Source organism: Columba livia, chromosome 9 (assembly GCF_036013475.1).
Source record: "Columba livia isolate bColLiv1 breed racing homer chromosome 9, bColLiv1.pat.W.v2, whole genome shotgun sequence".
Classification (NCBI taxonomy): Eukaryota; Metazoa; Chordata; class Aves; order Columbiformes; family Columbidae; genus Columba; species Columba livia.
This window is the reverse complement of record NC_088610.1, coordinates 13,535,861-13,555,608: the sequence shown is the minus strand read 5'-3', so window position 1 is coordinate 13,555,608 and position 19,748 is coordinate 13,535,861. Positions and strand designations below refer to the sequence as shown.

Genomic DNA, 19,748 nt, shown 5'->3' with positions numbered 1-19,748 from the left:
GGGACGGGACAGCCACAGGTGTGCGAGCACAGCTCCTCGGCCGTACGGGGATGCCCGTCGCTTGGCAAACGTGTGCGCAGCTGGCGGGAGTTAATGGGCAAAAAATGACTGAATAACTTGTTGTCACCGACACGGTGAGAGTCCCGGGCGTGAATCAGCTCCTGCGGTGCTGCCTGCTGTAAAGACACACACCTGGAGATGTGCCGTGCTCCAGGAAGCTGACAGACAAATTACACAAGGGGCTGTGGGGCAGGCAGGGAAACAGAATCACAGGAGAGTTTGGGTTGAAAGGAACCTTTAAAAGTCACCCAGTCCAACCTCACAGACCTTACCGGCTCACACCATAAAGATACACGGAGCTTTGGCATCCACCTGTTGCGGTTTTTTTTCTTCAGTTATCCTGGCAAAGAACAGCATGAGAAGAAGAGGAAGGGCTTATTTGAAGGAGGATCAAGAAATAGCTTCGCTGTGGTTAGTGGGGGACATAAGGTTAACATAAGGACATCAAGGGAGAAAGCGTGAAGAGCCTTGCTTATTTGAATATTTAGGAAATGGTCTGTGCAGACTAACATCATGGGCAGATCAGAATCATGAAAGTTACTTTCTCAAAACTGGCAGGGGAATGGTGATGAGGTGCCTTCAGGGGCTATACCAGCAGCTGGCAATTTTGCATGATAACGAAGAGGAGTCAGAGCACAGAAATGGGTGAATTGGATAGAAACATGCACAAGGTAAATGATCCTGGATGCCCATTAAAGGGAAAATGTATGTTCAGACTGGTGAATTTAGAGGTAACTCAAATGCTTGTACTGAGGGGGAATGTTTATTTTTTTCTCAATCAGATCAATGATCAATCAGAACCTCAGATCTGAAACACTTCAAACTCCGTGTGTATGTGCATATGAGAGGAGGAGACTTAAAAGTTCAAAGCAAATCCTGCTGTTGTGATTTTTTTTGATCTAAGTTTGCATCTCCATTTGCACTTTTATAATTTAAACACAACTAAAAATGTACGAGAGCTTACTCCAGGTACTTAAAAAGAATATCCTGGGCAACTCTTGCAAATTTGAACTCTAAAAATCAGGACCAGATTTGGCTGTGGCAAAGTCCTAATCTTTAAAGAAAACTTACATGGCAATACGTCTAACCCAGATCTAGAAAAGGCCTCTCTCTTTTCTCCCCCTCTCCCCAATACTCCCCTGTTTTGTACTTAGATTTGCTCCAGGAGTTTCTCTGCAAAATTGTGCACATACCTCATTGAAAAAAACTGAATATACATTTAGTGCTGACACACATTTTCTATTTTCCTCCTTTCTAGTTGTATTTTTGTACTTTCAGAGTTTTGGCACTAACTGGTACCAGTTCATATATTTTTAAATGAAAGCATGCTAAGAAGGGACATCGTCAGAAGCATCCATCATCTGGCCCCATCAGTTTTCACTGTTTACAACAGCAATAAATGTACACTAAAGGGGCCACAGTCCTCTTGATGTCAGAGGAATATATGCACGTCAGGAGAAGAAGAACAGCCTAAATTTAGTTAACAGAAAGAAGACATCTGCAGCAGTCAGGTTGGTTTTGCTGACTCACAAAAACTTATTATTACAAAGAAAAATAAAAAAAAAATTTTGCACTTAAAGTAACCACCACAAAGAAACTACTTTTTCATGAACAGGATTTGATGTTTCCAAGCCTTTTTTATTTTAAATAAGAGATAATCCCATTACATATGGTCATTGTGCTGGGGATAGAGAAATAATCCCATACATAACACTCTGAGACAGCATTTCTCACTTGTTACTAATGCTCCATGAAAAAAAAAACCAACATCAAAGAGGGGGTCGGGATGACAGATCAGCAAGCCAGGAAGCAATTAGGTGAGCCTTATTGTACCTCAGAGGGCAGTGTTAGTTCCGGGCACTTGTGTTTCAGCTCTAGGAGTGTATTTGTTGATTGAAAGTGGCTGATCCAGAAAACACAGTAGTAAACTTCAGTATATAAAGTGGGTTTGAAATTCCAGTGCTTATAGAAAATATCCTATGAATGGACAATGGCAATTTTACTAGCAAATTGCAGTAAGAGTCAATGTTGCAAAACTGTCCTGTATTACACATTTTTTTGGGCTCCGTTTTTCAGGAAATTATTTAGTTCCCTTGAGACAGGGGAAAACTGGGTATGAACGAAAGCATCATTTATGCCACAGTTTAAGCAGTATCATTTAAATCAAACCATTATAAGCAGCATATAGAAAGGCTTGTACTTAAATTGTGACTGGTGTGGTCAGCATACAAGCCAGCACTATGCTGTGCTCAACATGTCCTGGCTGTGTTCCAGAATGACCCTTGGTGGAAGAACCACAGAACAATTATGCCCAGCAGCAGCCTGTTGCCATCGTAGCCTTCTTGTCCCCAGCAGAGGCTGAGGATGGTCCTCTCTCCTTGCCTTCAGATCTCACAATTAAAATTCCTGCTTCTGTGGCTGCTGCCAGCAGTCTGTGCAGGACCCTGTGATGGGGACAGACATGTTGCTACAAGGCATGTGTCACTGCACCTGTGGAAGAACATGGTGCTCGGGGGGGTGGGATATGAGAGAAGGCAGGTTTGGGCAGCAAGGAGATCAGCACAGCACATGTTGCCCAGATGTGAAGAAACTCCCGTAACAGCCACCTGATCCTGGCCCATGCCATTCATGCACATGGGCAAAAGCAGGCTAATACACCCAGTTTACAAACCCACAGTGAAAAAGAGACAGTGCCTTCCCATCTTGAGAAACTGTGCCAGAGCTTGTTGGCAGCTGCCTGCCCTGAAGATGATCACAGCATTGACCCCTGCCAAGATCTATACCTGACCGCACACCAGCTCCCACCTCCTCAAGGCAGAGCAGCTGCCAGATGCCACTTTGAAAATAGCTTTTTCTGCTCTAGCAATGTCAGCTGTAGAGCTGTAACCCCACGATGGAGAACACAAATGCTCTCAGGCTTTATGTCTTGCAGCAGTCATGCTTTGGCCACAGACAGGGCAACATGACGTGGAGGGTCTGACTTCATGGCAGATACCTACCTGGTGGACCCCTCAAGACCCACTGGAACAAATTGTCGACCACATGGACTGCTTGAAGCGGCAACAGAAGCAGATGTTGCAGCGGGCACCCCACACGGGAACTGGAGAACAGAAGGCTTCAAGAAACATTCACTGGACCCACAGGTAAAACCAATCAACAGTCCAGAAAGCATTTGAAAGAAAAAAAGGACAGCAGACAGCACCACATCACAAGAGTTTAGATTTATGAGTCTGACCAAGAAAATACAAAAGTAATGAGCTCAGACAAGCTCCGTTACAGCAGAAGGTGGGGGAGACTAACACAATGAATACTAGTATGTGTATTCATTTCCCAGTTAGACACTAGTGTATAAGGTGAGTGTATAAGGTGGCATATTGCTAGAATTGATAATTTTAACTTCAGCAAAAAGAATTGCTGCCTGTTGAAGAGGAGTGTGTAAAACTCGAGAATTTCTTGTATTGGGTTTAGTAATAAAAAAAAACGCAACAAGAAAATCGATCATTTTTATCTTATGTTTGTCACCCGCTTTATGCCCAAAGTCACCATACAGTACACAGGGCAGATGATTTCCCTTTTTCATGCAGAAGTGGAAATTGTTACTCATAAAAGGATCTCTGACAGATGAAGAAAAGTTTTCACTTCACTTCCTCTGCAAATTCTATGCAATGCTTCACAGCTAACCGAGGAAGCAATGAAACTAATGAAGCCTAATTTCCTCTGGCTCGTAAGGAATGAAGCCTAAGTGAAGTTAGCTTGTTCATTATGCCTCCACTCATCTGGATTCTTTGATGGCTGATAAGACTGGATCTTGTGCCACATCCTTACCTTTCAGGAGAGTGCCTTTTCTTTATCATCTGTAATTTTGTGGCTTGTAAGAGGTATGGACAACTTCTTACAGAAGCGTTCTGCTTGAATGAAAGCATGGCATGGTAACAAATGTCTTTTTTTCTGCAAAAGCTACTACATGGAGCTTGTTTTCACAAGGCTACTAGAGATCAAAGTTACTTTTTTCATTATATTGTGCAGTTACTGCATCACACAATCCAGTCAGTCGTGTGCCTGTCATGTATATTGTATTCATTCAAAATACCATCTTCATTGTTGTGGGTAAAGTAAGTTGCTGCCTATCACACACACAGAACGACCTGATGTTATTCCAGTTGCTAAAATTAAAGTCTTATTAAAAATGACAGTTTAGCTTATTTAATTGAGCCTACTCAAGATGATTCTTCTGATATCATCTTACACATCTCTAATTGTTAGATATTTGATCTATCTTACACAGAGAAGACAGTTTTCCCAGTAATACAAGCTTCATATTTTTAATTTGTGAACTCTACATCCAGTGTTTGTCCTCATAACTGAAACTTGTCTTAGGTTAATTCGATCTGGATCAGAATACAAGGATGCCTTTATTCTTAGGGATAGAGAGTCCAGCTGAGTATGACTAGTAGATGAATATGTTCCTGTTTACAGAGTAAGAGAGAGCTGGTCTTTTTTTTTAATTCTAAAAACAATTTCTTTTTTTTTTTTTTTCCTATCATTGTGCAAATGGTGTACTCTGAAATTGTTTGAGCTCTTGTTTAATTAGGGATTGTATGCCATGTGTATAAAGTCATCTAATCATTCTTTTGCTCTTGTGGTACAGGATATCTACGCAGTTGGGACAGTTCACAATCATACAAAGGAAGTTCTTAGGAACTCGAGCATTATAGGAAATGATATGTGATTTCTATTTCATTATTTAGAATGATTTATTTAAATATATTTACCTCGTGTGTAGAATAGTGTAATGGGAATTTCTATAAACAATTAAAGTTCAGTGCCTGGCTGCTAATGCTCCAACACCTTCTGCAAGTCTGCAAAACATCAAAAACAAAAGCACACAAAACAATATTAATTATAACTGTTAACAATTACTGCCAGTATGACACCCATCAACCCAGATCATCTTCCTCCACAATTTCTATAATCAGAGCTGGGTTATATAATACCAGCTTAACAGCTTCTTAGTTGACTTCCTGATGTAAAGATAAACATCATTATATAACCTGCCTGTTTTAACTTTCTCAGTCAAATTAAGCAGAGAGGTTGGTGCATTGTGTGGAAAGAGTATGTAAGCCTGACCCAAGAAGTAAACCCTCAAAGAGCGAGTTAAATGCGCTTGAGCAGCATTTTGCTGTGAGTAGTGCAGCGGTTGCTTTGGGTTTTGCCTGATCGAATGCTAACAGGTGTGTTTAGAAAGTTAATTTGAGAATTCTTCTGTGGTCAAGTGTTCCCTAATTAAAACAAAATCTATTCAAAATAGATTTAACTCTTCATGTCATTTGAGCATATAAACTTGCTGTTTTGAGGGGGATTTGTTATCTAATTCAGGCAAAACACAAGAAAGTGCTGTTAAACCTCACTGTGGGGTTCAGACAGGCTGTGCAAAGTGGCACCTTCTCCCAGAAAGCACAGAAGCCACTTTAGTGCCCTTATTTCTGTGGCACAGCCCACAGTGCACCTCCAAGCAGAGCTGCCAGCTGTGGCTCCGTTTAGTCTCTGCTAATTTGCAGGCAGCTGCTCTCGGGAGGAGCCACCTCAGCCGGAGTCCTGGCGCTGTCCTGCTGTCAGCTCAGACAGCCGTACAAGCCTGACCAGCTCTAGAGCACAGAATGCGGGGTGCCTGGACCACGCGATCCAGTAGCACACAGCAAGATGACATCAGAGCATATCACATCAAGATACCTTTGTTTCCCGGATCCAAACAATGTAGTATTTGTAGCAGAGAGCATGGGATTGTGCCCAGCTTTATGCCTCTACACAAAGGTGAGAGCTACGTACGCCTGCTGCCACCACATTGTCCATCACATGCACCTGAAGAAACAAATAGTCTCTGTGTTTTGGAATTAGACACATATAAACAGATTGGGTTAGTGAAAAAACTAGAAAAGGAGTTTTGCAGTGATTTTTATAGGAATCAAAATCATGCATGTCAGAAAGCACCCTGTTTTGAAAGCTAAGAATCCCTCTCCAAATCAAATAGTTTTCTTGCAAGATATTAAGACATTCTCATTCACACCAAACACGGAGTATTTCCAAATGCTGCAGGAACACACTGAGCATGTGGAGCTCTTACAGTAACCCCTCTCCCTCTCCTGGAATGACAGACATCCAATTTAAAATTCCCTCTTCCTATGCTAACACCTACCTTTTGAGCTCGCCAGATAATTGGAGAAATTGTGAGCTGTTAGCAAGAGCACAGACAGCAGACTTCTGGTTTGCCCTTCACAAACCTTGGCTCTACCTGTAGCATTCCGCCTGCTGCTGGTGGCAGGACATGCTATGGGTACCCAAATCACAGGCCTTTCCTGCCCCTCCACACTCCCTGCTGCTCAGAATTGTGGAAGATTTCTGCAGAGATCAGATGAGAGGAGGAGTTACTGGAGCCAGCAGGCTCAGCTGGCCCTTAGGGCTACCACTCCTGGTGAGCAGGTAATTGAATTATCAGGCACACCTTCCCTTTAATGGGTATTCTTCCTTCTTGTTTGTGTAGAAGCTTTGGGAGGATAAAGGTGAGTATGTTCCACAGCTATGTGAACAAAAAGATCAGTGCTAAAAAGGAATGCAGCCAGAGAATTCAAGAAAAGTTTTGTCTGGTTTGAAATTTTATGAGCAGTTTGCATTGTAGGAGGAAGAGGGTGCCAGTGCTGGAAGCTGAGGGGTGAGTCCTCCAGTGTCCCAGTGAACAACTGCAGAGCTGAAGCAACTCTGGATGGGCAGTAGGGAAACCTGGAAGACTATGTCCAGCTAAGCAGGGATCTACTGATGAAGAGGACCTAGGGGCTGCAGAAGTTGCCCACGGTTAACACACCCTGCCCTTCACTGCAGGTGCAGTGAGCATTCAGTGGTGCTGAGCTCCAGCTAACAGCGAGTACCCTGCAGTGCCCACACAGCTTTTCTGTTATATTTTGATATGTGTTTAGGTGCAGAAAGTCCTTGTAAACCTGCACTGTTTTCAAGGAAGGACTTTGAAGGCAGACCTCATGTGGGTTTTCTAAAAACACCCTTTAAATCCTACGGGTATTGTGTCTACTCTTACTGAATATAAAAGAGGTTGTCAGAGTCCAAAGGAACCTGTTACTGATTCACACGCAGATTCCAGTGTGTCCTTTCAGTAAACGTCTGTGATAGCTCATTTAAGCTTTGTAGCTTGCACGTCACTTATCTTGCCCCAATTCCCTGATCAAATACTATTGCAAGTTAAGGTCAATGGAAATTTTAGCTGTTTCTGATGGTAAGTTCCCAAGGAGATTATAGAGACTTTCAGAATCAGAACTACTTCTGAAAGCACTGACCTAAGTGTTTAGCTGACGTAATAATCAAACATGCACACTCAGAGACAACAAGTACTGTAACTGTTTACTGCTGATATTACAGTGCTTCTATTCCTTCCATTTGCTTTTTGTCCTCAAAATACAGCATTTCTGGAAATAATCTGTCAACCCTTCTTATCTTCAGACTTTCGTTACGGGGAAACAAATATCTTCTGCTAACTGTGACTGTGGTTTTGCAAGGTAAAAATTGGTATCACCAGAGGCCATACCAGATTCCTGCTCAGATCTAGATTATTGCAACAGCAGAGCACATCGAGTAACCAGTTTGTCCAATATCAAGACTGAGTCTTAAGCACAAGAAAAGCTGGAAGACAGGTGTACGCTTGCAGGTCTCGTCCCATTTCCCTGATAATTTAGAAATGTGGCAGAAGAAAACATTAACTTGGTGATATGAAGGCCCCTCTTCTGCAATGCTTTACCCTTATGTATTTGCTTAACGCTGAAAGCAGCAAAATTCCTTTATTTTTGTTTGCAGAGACCATGTGGACTAGGACTTAAAGGTAAAATATTTTCTCTTTTCTTTCATCAGTAAATACTTTGCACTCAGAAGAGACAGACTTATAGAAGAAGCATGGGGTGACATGAAGAGCTACAGCAAAAGAAATGCTGTGAAGCTGAATAGAGATCAAAGTCACAACAGGCAGGAGGGAGAGGCAAGAAATGTGGGTATTCAACACAGCGTGACTGTGAGCCCTTACTGAGATGTGACCATGAAAGGGGAAGATGATTGATGCGGGCTTCAGGAGAGAGATTTTCAGCAGGTAGGGTCATCCTGATGGCCCTGTGCAAAACGCTAGTGAGACCCCACCTGGAGTAATATATAACTGTGGCCATCTGTGTTCACCAATGGTGAATTTGTGCTAGAAGAAGACAGAAGAAGGGTCATGGGATGATGACTGGAATGGAGAGCCTCAGAGGATACGCCCAGGTCAGCAAAGCTATTGAGACAAAAGAACAATATTCCACAGAAAGCAGAAAGTTTCCTGGGGCAAGAGCAGTGAGGTTTGGAGCTGCTCCCTAATCAGAAGAGTGCAGACAAGTCACTGAGCTGGTTAGGTGGGACTTGATGAAACCACACATCATGGTAGACAATGCAGTAAACTGTTGCTCCCCAAGTGCAGTGCATGATGTGTCCTTTCAATTCCATGTCCTACAGGCTTGGTGCTTTTTACCTTGGATACTTAGAGACTGCACCATGTATTTTAAAATAAAAGTAAATTTCACAGCCAGATTTCAGCTGCATCTGCACTGAAATTGCATTCACATAGTTTCACTTGTGCCTTCATTCTTGGCATTTCTGGGGCCCCCTGGTAGGCGGTCTGGGCAGTGTTGTAAGGTACAGCAGCTTTAAGATACCGAGCTGCTGAAAGCCGGGAGTCCTGAGGACTATTCTGAGAGCTGAGAACATCTCTAGCATAGTAAAGCACTAACTTCCCTAATCAGAAACAACTCCATATTCTCATAGATCTCCTGGCATGATGCAAATGTAGAGCATGCCTCACATTTCAGAAACTCACTAAGGATTTACTCAGTTATTAATTAAATTCTCATTTGATTATGATTCTATCACATACTGGAGGAAGCATCCAGTTTCATTGCGAACAGTTCATTTAACCTCTCTGAAGACGTTCCGTTATTTAAAACAAAACCAGCAGTCCAAAGAAAGAAAACTATGTAATTATTTATGGAATTACATTTCAATTCAGATGGGATTAACAAACTCTGTTTCTATTCTGTTTAACAATATAATATGATTAAACATGCTGGCTGTGTTAATTAGTGTTTGTTAAAGCTATTTATGCAGGGTATACCTTTGTCTTACTTCCCATGAATTTCTGATGCATCTTTGCCTCTGCAGATTTATTTTTTCTCTGCTTTGGCTTAATGTAACTAAAAACGATGATTTTGTGGGCAGTATCTGCACAATGAGCCACACACTCGTATTTATATCAGAAACAGTTCATACCTTCAAGGCATTAGCAACTGAAGTGCACTAATTTCTATCTGTAGCTGGAATTAGCTGCTAGATAACCATTGTGTCCATTTTCTATGTAGGGCCACAAAACCGCAAGCATCAAAGGGACATTGTATGAGAAAATAAAGCAGTTCCCTCAGATCTCGCTTGATTCCTTATGTGGACTTCATTTGAGCTTCTGCAGTGAGGAAGGATTTGATTCTGCTGCTCCCCTGCCCCACGGTACACAGCACTGTGCTCTCCACGCTGGGCCACAGCATCTTGCTGCCCACAGCCGGACCAGCCAGGGGACCCAAGGAGACCTGGCTGACTTGCAGCCCTTATTGACTCATGGTACTTCAGACATTTCACTACCCATGCGGTGAGTGTTAGGGAGTAAACTATGTGGTCTAGCCCCAGTAAGTTTAAATTAACATTTCTACGCAATCCAAACACTTGCTGCTTTTTATATTTTTTTTTGTGGCGAGTTATTTCTGTAAACTCTTTGGATGGATTGAAAGTGCTTTTGAAAATGTGCAAAACTTATAAAACTCCTCCAAATGCCCTGCAGATTTTAACAGCCCACACATGGACCAACTCCATTGCGTTGCTGGTGCCTGCAATGGAAAGCAGACTGCTGGCCCCAGCCAGCCAGAGTCCAGTCCCTCACAACAGTGTCAGTGTTAAAGCCAAGGAAATCGCAGTCACCACCGTAAAAATGGAATAATCGGCCTCATACCACAACCGTTTCAGCAGTGTTTTATACTGAAAGCAGAACGTAGTTTTTCATTTCACAGACCCCTAAAAGCTTTTCAATGTCCACACAAACCTGAGGAATAACTTTTAGATTCATTAAACAATAGGCTTAATTTCACTTTTACAATGTCCTTAGAAGTAGCCCATCCTACGGAGATCCACAGACCATTGGAGGAAAACTACTCAGCTAGAAGATGAGGTGGTGTGTGGGAAGTGCAAAACAAGAGTCCCTGCTAGTTTGTGTGGATGGAGTAACACAAGCCTGCAGAGATCTGGGGTGCCCAGCCTTATCACACATGTACAACACTTGCTGCTTCTGGTGACCTCTTCATGCTGGAAGGCTGTGAGGAGGACACCACCTTTGCCTATGAGCTATTGGGAGGCTCAGCTGGGGACCACGTTCCCCTGACCAGCTAAGATCACCCAGGTTCTCTCAGCTTGAGCCAAAGACAGCCTCAGAGATGCCCTTCAGGAATGGGAACAGCCCTGGTGCCAGGAGACAGCTTCCCCCTGAGCATGATGCATTTCCTTACAGAGAGCTGCCCCCGGGGCTGGCAGGGCAGCCAGGCACTTTGGGGACAGCCAGAAGGCTTCAGGGACACAGGGACTCTGTAAGCAATCACAGACTCTGCCAGAAAAAACCTGTAAACTTAATTCTTCCTGAAGACCTGCATCACGTGGGCTCAGATCAGTTACACCAATCCCTCCAGCAGCACTGGTGGAACAGCTCTTCCTAAAGCAACTGCTCTGCTAATTCCTGTTGCTCCTGCAAAAGCGTACATTCAGATTGAATGTTTCATCTCTACTTGCACGTCAGCTTCTTACTCCTCTTCTTACTAGCTGGCACATTATAGCCAGTATTTCAAGAAGCTGTCTATTCAGTGGTGATGTGCCATTTGGAGGCAGAACCATTCCCTTGGCAGTGCTGTACCAGGGTTCAGCACACCAGCACCCACTGCACCCTGTGTCAAAGCAGCTTTCAGCAAAGCTTTCTCTGGAAGCTCTCCTATCATTTCATGCACCCGTGATCCTTTAACTCGGCTCTCTACCCTCCTGTTCTATTTGTATGTAGCATGCCTTGCAGCTTACTGAAATAATATTAAAACTGTTTTTTAATATCAAGAAAAATGCCTTTAAAGTTTTTGAAGAGCTCACTTGGTAATCTCCCAGGACAGATGCTGTGCAGGAAGCCAAAGGAAAGCTTTCTTTGAGCTCTCTTACAAAACACCTGAACATTGCTATGGAAGGATGCAAGAAATTCCTCAAGGGCTTCTCAGACAAGATTGCTGATAAGAAATACCAAAACTGCCTGCCCTCCTTACACCTGCCCTCTGGGAAATGGGCTGAAAGAAAATAATTCCAGGGCAGCCATCAGACTGTAAGTCCTTTCAGTCACTACCTATATAGCAAGTCTATTCTATATAGCAAGTCATCCAGGTTTGCTAGCACACCCACATCTGTGGGTTTGTTGGTTTTGTTTTGATTCCACAAAGAGATTTTTTTGAAGCAGTACCAGTCTGAATGGAAGGTGGGAGGGGGTCTAAATTAGCAATGTTTTTGTGTGCCCATGTGTGGCTTTCCAGGTCAGACACACTTCACAAGAATACAGTGACACCAGGAAAATCCCTGCCTCCACTGTGCAATGGTTTTGGGCAGATAAGTAAAGTAACATATTCTCTCACAGTGGGGGATGTGGCTAGATTGTTTGCCCTAATGAATGTTTCTGGAAATTTCACTATGCTAAATTACAGCAAGAAGTTCTCTACAATCTGACATTGCTTCTTCCGGCTATATAAAACGCTCACATGTGGCTTCTGACACTTTTTCTGTTTCTATAAGGCCACAGAATGATCCTTATATTGGGGAACACTTACGAGGAGACATAGATGTTTTTAATGTAAACAGCCAAGTCATGTGCTCCGCAGCAGAACAGCGCATCTACCCGTTCCTTCCCCTTAGATCAGCGGTGAGATTTTCCTGCTTAACACCTAACGGTGCTAGCATTTGGGGTACAGATACAAAAATTACTCTGTTTCTGGCAGGCTCGTTACATCATTCATAGCTGCTGCAGCAAACCTCGTGGCTGCTGTTCTTCATTTGGGCTCTAATGCATCTCCAGTGCTGGCCCTCGGCAGGGGAAGACTTTCATCAGCAAAAAGCAACAGGCAAGATTTACAGGTTGCCTATGTTGTGCTGAGGAAGGCAAAATTATCATGTAATGAGACTGAAAAAGGGCAGATAGACTTGTCTGAGGCTGGAGTCCATGCAGCTGAGGAGCTGATGGCATGAAGAGAGACATTTGCCCCTGTGCCCTGAGCCTCCTGGCCTGGGTCAGTCCCTGGGACATGATTGAAGATTGAACAGTCCAAGTGTGCTCCATCCCTGCTGCAAAACATCTGCAAAGGCTCTGGGGTGCTCACATCACCTTTGGACACAGAAACCTACCAAGCAAGGGGCATTCCAGAGTAGTGATAAAATGCTAAAGTGACTGGAGTTGATCTGACCCTCTTCATGCGCGGGGTTTTTTTGTGTGTTGGACTTTCTGTTCCTAAAGCCCTCCCTACTTTCGAAAGCCTCTCCCTTTACCAGTTTGATCCCACAGCCTGAGACAGCTGCAGTGAGTGCTCCGCAATCATCTAGATTTGATTTTCTTCAAAATAAGAACTGCCATTGCATTTCCACCCATGAAACTAAAAGCAGAATAGGAAAAGAAAACATATGCAAATGGTTATGCTTAACTGTCTAAAGTTCTTAAGAGATTGCATGGAAAATAGACGTGGAACTTTCACAGATTTTTCAGCATGACTCAGGGGGCATCCAAACAGTAAATGTGAGTCACGGACTGCGTAGGCACATACAGGTATGTGGGTAGGCTTCTGGAAGCCATATGGTTTCCTGCAGGAGCTGAATATCAACACAAGTGGTGGTGGTAGGGAGAAGAAGTGTGACGTTTTATCACATGACAAGCTACTTTAGCACTGCCTGTCCAAGAACTGCTAATGGAGCAGAGCCTGGCAACGGCTGGCTTGCATCAGCACTGCAGAACACCACTGCTCCTCTGAAGAATGGGATCTATTTACAGGAAACTCTTTGGAGCACAATGAAATTTAAGGGGGTGAGAGGCAACTGTATTCCAAAATAATTTGGTTTTGTTGAAACTAATCTTTGAAGAACTTTCTATAGGAGGCCACAGTCTGGCAGAAAAGGGACATCATGTGGCACTCTGGCAATATTTGGGATTTGTGAAAGCAGCTGGAAGCAATTTCGTCAGAACTCTAATAATGTTTAAAAATAAACAGCCAAACTTGGATCCAGAGCAAGACACCCACCCCACAGAGCCAAAGGAGTTGTACCTGCTTAGAGCTAAATGTCTTATGAAATACTGTAATTAAACATTCACTTGAACTTCTCCAGTCGAGGAATGGGCAAGCTGCAGTTGTCAGTTCCTGGCACTGAACAGCGCCCAGACCCACCATCCACAGAGGACCAGGGAAGTCTGAAAAGCTGCTGTGACACCAGGGGTTCCGATACCCTCACCCTGTCAAAAGCCACAAGAATTTACAAGGTTGTTTTCCCTCAGGGGAAAAAACACGGAGGTAAAACCGAGACACAGTTTTTGTGAGTTTACATGAGTAGCATGAGCCAGGGCAGACACTATCGATCAAAGGGGAGCTACACATGATAAATACACATTGCCCCTTCTTACCTGACAGCTGCAGTCTGTCATTTCCTGCAAGAAGAAAGTAAGTTCAAGAAAAATAGTGGATCTTTATCTACTATTATTCTTCTTACAGCCCGTTATTCCCCGACTCGAAAGCCCATAAAGAAACTGAAGAGGTGAGGTTAAATAGCAGTTACAGGTTAGAGAACTCAAACAGAATTTTTGAATACTTGAAAGTCAGTATCCATGTAACATAGCATCTAGTGGACATGGTGCCTTTGCTCCTGCAGCTTCAGTCTCAGGTCTGACACAAGCAGGAGACAGGTGGGGAAATCAGAATGGATTCACATTTCTTTTGCCAGCCAAAAGTACTTAAGGACAGGAACCTCGCATCTTGCTTTGGGTTTGGTTCTCATGGGTGCTGGGACTGGAGGTGGGACTGAGCTGCTCCGAGCCATACTCACAGCAAACCTGACCAGCTGCAGAGCTGGGGTGACGCTGCCTTTGCACAGCACAAGTGTCGCTTGGAGTCCCTCTCCAAAGACATTTTCTACCAAAAATAGGGACTGTTTTACCTGAAAGCATCAAAGTCCTGGAGAAAGCTTGTATGGTGGGATACTAATCTCCTTTTTAGATCCACTTACAGACAATAAATCTCACGCATTTGACCCGGGGCATGTCCTGTGGTCTGTGGCTTTCACAGTGATGGAAAAGCCTATTCTCCCCACAGTGGAGACACCCTCAGATGGCATAGATAGAGTTTCTCTGCTTTTGGTGGTGAGATTTTTGCTGATAAATACTTATAGATGAGATAACACCCTTCTGTCAATGCTGCTTTAACATTATAACAGATTCAATGGAAGAAAGGAGACAGAGAACCATCTTGATCTAACAATACATGAGTAAAACTGGAATGACAGAAATAAACCACCCGTCTCTGAGCTGTCAAAACATCTATGCTGATATGGGAACGGGCAAGAAGACAGCAGAGGGAGAGCAGGTTACAAAAGCAGCATTCAACCATGCAAGTTTACTTGTAAAAGCCATTTGAAAAGTATGGACACTGAACAGCAAGCCACATGTTTAGAATTTTATTAGGGTGCTCATTCACTATCTCCTTTTGGCCTCTGCAGGAGTAACATTGTCTGCTTTCAAACATATTGCTGGTACAATTTTTGCTAGAGTCTTATGGTGCAGTGTTGCTCCGTCTTTTAGTTAGTGGCTGTAGAGAATATGGATTAGAGTCTCTTTAATCTCCCTGGACAGCTATGACACCTCAACACCTTGAAATCTCAGGACATTTAAGGTAAAAATGGAAATACGTTCTCACCTTCCAGAAATCTGCAAGATCTGCTTGGCTAAGAACTCTCTCCCAGTGGTGGGCAGAGAGGGATGAAGGCAGTACTCACCTGCAGGAATACTGCTGATGGGGGAGACTCTGGAGCTCCCCCCACTTCCATGTGTGCAAACACCACTTGTCATGGGTACCAAAATGAGTGCCCTGCCCCAAAAAGAACCGCCTCCTGGCTGCCCTTCTCAGGCACATCACAGGTGGCCTGAGTCATATGTCAGCTGAGCCAGTTTATATCCAGGACACTTCAGGCACACCAGCAAAAATGAAGGAGGCAGTTACCAGCAATGTGTGAAGTGAGTACAAACTCCTGTGCAGGTGCTACATCCAGTTTGCTTGTGGTTGATGCTCTTCATGTTTCATTCTTGACTTAGAGATCAAGTCTTTACACATAAGAGAAGTGCTACTAAAAAAACAAGCCCTGTCTTATGTAGCTTTTAGATGCTAATTTTTCCCCAGAATCAGTGATTTAATGAATTAATTTTAATTTAACATAATCAAGATGTCTCGGTAAGAGATTGAACATAACTGATCATGAAATAAACATAACTTCATTATATCTCACTGATATCGCAATTATCTGCACAAGCAGCTGGCTGGTCAGCTCAGTCCCTTCCATCATTAGAGAGGCAGAGCACCAATGAATGGCACATTCCCTGAGGAACAGGCCTGGCAAGATCCTCTGTCCCAGGAGGTAGAGACCTCCTTGATCCCATGTGGAGCTGGTGGAGGGGTTTCAATACAGCAACACAGCCCAGGAAAGGCAGGAGCGATATCCAACCTTTTTAAAAGGAAACTCAACACAAGCTGAGTAGGTCAGGAGGCTCAGGTCCAGGGTGCATTTCTGGTGCTGTTTCCATCATGAGAAGTGAAAGAAGTGCCAAGTTAGGGTAGAAAGGCAATGGACATGCTGCAATCCTCCCTGTGGGACCTGCAGGGAGTTTGGGCTTGCCTGCACCTCTCTGGTACCAGGAGAAGCCCCAGCAGACACCCATCCTCTGACCAGCAAGGGGAGACTGGCCCCAGGGTGGTAGGAGCCAAGTCCACATGGAAAGGTTGCACGGGACAGAAACAGTTTCTGTGGGACTCACCTCCAGATTATTCTCTTCTCCACTCTCAAGTGGTGATTTTGGCTCAGGGGGTGGAGCTCTCCAGACACCTCAAGCTATGGTTCTGTATATAAAAGAAAGAAAAAAAGCTATGTGAGTGTGTCTGTGCAAGGCACTGGCAGCTGTGGCTTTCTGCACTGGGAAAAGGATCAGAAGAGCCTGTGATGTGGGCTGAAGATTCCTCTTGCAACTCTGTGGCAAGTTAACTGTTGTTGGTTACAAACTCAGCGTTACACTCCATCACATCTATTACACTCCATCACCTCTGTTGCGGTGGCAGCCTGCTCTTGTGAAGATCAGGTCTCAGCTGTGCTAGACAACACAGGCAGAAGAGTCACTACACAGTGCCTGGGCCTTGTGTTCTCTTTCCACTCTTGTTCGTACCTGCTGAGGAGCACACAGGGCCAGCTGAACCTCTGGGCTGTCTCACATCTGTACTGCAGGAGCAGTCCTATATACTGGCAGGGAAAGGAGCAGGAGAGAGGTGACCTGAGAAGCAAAGGGACCTCACCAATGTCCCCCAGCAGACAGAACAAGGGAAAAATGCAATTCTTCACTTGGAGCCTCTGACAGCTCTGCCAGAAGGAGGTCAAGCTCCACCAAAGTAAGAGGCAGGAGACATATCTTGTCTGTGCCTCGTACCCTGGACGTATGCTCAGGCATGCTCCATGGGACAATTTTCACATCATGTCATGAATAATTTCCTATTTTTAAGAGAACTACCACCTCTGTACATGATACTTACTTTTTTTTTTTCTAACACAGCTTCATACAACATATTCACAAGTGGTGTTTGTAGCAAATCTGTGTTTTACATTATTTTATTTCATTCAAATGTCACGATATTGCATGTACAACTCCACAGCATGCCTGCCTTCTCACTAAGCTCATGCCGCCCCTTCCCAGAGGAATGGGAGGGAAAGCAGCTCTACTGAGCTGCAGATTTCTTTGTGGCTGTCCCTGATGGATGACAGTGACATAAGCTGGCTGTCTTGGGGATTTCACATAAGCTGAGGCTTGGAAGGCTGAGCTACATAGAAGAAGCGTCAAAGCACACCCAGGAGCCCAAAATAGGAAGGAGAAGGAGGCGCATGGACTGAAGTGGCTCAGAAGCACTAGATCTGGACAGCAGATTAAATATAAATTGCTGTGAATGTGGGACTAGTCTAAACCAGCTCTAGCAAGACAGAGAAGAGATGTCCTGCAGTGTACCACAGGCACCGCATGCTCGTAAGTAAAAATTCTCCCTGCAACCAAAGCAAGAAATCCCAGATCAAAACCTAGTTTCGTTAAAAACTATCAGTACCAAAATACTTTTGGGCAAGTGAAAAAAATAAGTCTGAAGCAGCAAAAGGCAGCCAACAGAAAGGAAAGAAAGAACTAAGCATGCAGGGTGCCTGTGCAGTCAGAAATCACTGTTTGCTACTTTCTGTGCTGGGACTCAAGCATGCTACTGAGCACACCGCAGCACTGGAGGGGTCTGAAGGGACATACAGATCGAAACAAGGCTCACACAGACCATTTGGGAATTAAAGTACAATTTAAGCCTCAGTTACACTCACACTAACATAACTGCAACTGGGAGCTGAGGTTTGTGTGTACAGAGCACCCTTTACGGAGAGATGCCAGCCTGTGCAGGGAGAGGCAGACATTTGCAAGTCTTTTCTTATACACCTTTGGCCACTTCCCCCTTTCATGTGGCCAGATAACAATGGAACCAACCAGCCTATATCTTCTAGGTGACATAAACAAACAAACAAACAAAAAAACCAGCAACACCCCCCCCCGCCCCAAACCAAACCAAACCAACAAAAAACCCCTGCAACAAACAACAACAACAACACAGAGAAAAAGAAAAACACCTGTATATGAAAATTCATAGCTTTGACTTGTTAATATATCCTCACATAGCATGAAGCTAGGGCAACAACATACAGGAGTGTTTTACAGATGCGTGTGAAGAGAGCGGAGATGCAATCACTGAACTACTGTTGTCACGTTCAGGGATGCCCGGCAGGTTTCAGGAAGAGGAAGTGTTCCTCTTCCCTGACAAGCTATATGAGAATAAAGATGAGAAATGCTGTCACTCCATTGCTAAATCAAAAACAACACATTCACCCCTAATCTACTGCATTTTAAAAAGCATTAGTCAGACTAGGCATGTGATGCTGGTTACCCCAGAAGGAACAGTAAGTAAAGCTTAGAGTCTCCTAAGCAGTTTATAGGCTATACGTTATGCTTGAGTGCCTCCTTTAAGTAAAGCAAAAACCTGCAAAGTCCTTCATCTTCAACACCTTTGGGAGCAGCAGAGCTGGCAACCAGCCACACAAAAAGCCGACACGTGTCAAGGTCAGGTCCCAGCATAGCAGAGCAAGTGTCCCTGCAGGAGGGTCCCATCACAGGCACCTTAACGTTTTTGCTCCTTCTGTTTGTGCATCAGCATGTGACACCTCCCAGGCATCCAGAACTGTATGTCTGTTCCTACTCTGTGCACCACAGTCACTCTGGACACCATGGTTCAGTGTCCCTGAGATCAAGGGAATTTGTATCTGGATGAGATCCTGTGTAACTAGGCAGTAATACATGGTCATGAAAGCATGATGGGGAAATTCTGTGAAATAATCTTGGTAGGAATTGAAGGAGCACTCCCAGCAAGGAACCGGTTCCTGCCTGGTGCCTCTGTTGAGAATGGCTGGACACGATTCCCTTTGCAGATCAATCATTATTCATATGCAAATCAAAAGCTGGTTCAAAGGCTTCTGTTGAATTCTTTATTCCCCCTGACTCCGGCTTTCAGTTTTCCCCCTTTATGCCAACAGCTTAGTCAGAAGTCTTTTAAATCACTGGAAACATCTCAATTATACAATTAGCCAGAATGTGAATATCTGCAAACTGCAACAAGGGAAGGCTTTGGCTGCCCAAGTTTGAGGGTATGGAAAAAGCTTGTATGCTATTAACTTTTAGCTAAAGCTGACAGATAGGAAACTAAAACCAGCTGTGGACCTCTGTGCCAGTCCCTCCAAGAGCATGACAGCCATGAACATTGCACTGTTCCTACATGATCACCTGCACCCCATGGCTATGGGGAGGTTTAAGTCCCCTCTGTTAAGAGAAGGAATTGCGCAGGAGGTGGTTTTTGCATCCTTAGAGGCAACTTGGCAAGCCCCAAAAACGCTTTGTTCCCCACACCAGACTTTGTAGTAGTGCCCCATCACCTGATCTGTGTGAATAGGTCTTTTCCTATTTAAGCTCCACTCTCAGCTGATGGACCATGAAAGGGCAGGGCGGATGGAGGCAGCAGAGAGAAGGAGCTAAGCAGTCATCAGCCAAGGGCAGTGAACAGGAGAGCAGGGATTTATCTGCCTCGGAAGCGGAGACAAAGATAAGGACAGTTATGGAGGCAGCATGAAGGGAATGGAAAGAAGTGCAGAGATAGAAGATGGCAGTGCCACAAGACATACTTAACCCTTGAGAGAGA

The 19,748-nt window shown here is 44.1% G+C and overlaps 1 long non-coding RNA gene across 5 annotated transcripts; it reads right to left on the bottom strand.

Annotated features, from left to right (window-relative positions):
* Window positions 1-1,677: 1,677 nt before the first annotated feature.
* On the bottom strand, window positions 1,678-19,484 carry LOC110365637 (uncharacterized). 5 transcript variants are annotated; one of them, XR_010474685.1, is made up of 7 exons: window positions 18,540-19,472; window positions 16,253-16,334; window positions 13,856-13,879; window positions 6,254-6,456; window positions 5,791-5,919; window positions 3,060-4,919; window positions 1,678-2,504 (listed from the first exon to the last, which is right to left on the bottom strand). It is a non-coding gene; the product is annotated as an uncharacterized LOC110365637 (long non-coding RNA). The 5 variants fall into 5 exon arrangements; XR_010474686.1 differs by having other exon boundaries at window positions 18,565-19,472; XR_010474687.1 differs by lacking the exon at window positions 6,254-6,456 and having other exon boundaries at window positions 18,540-19,484.
* Window positions 19,485-19,748: the final 264 nt, after the last annotated feature.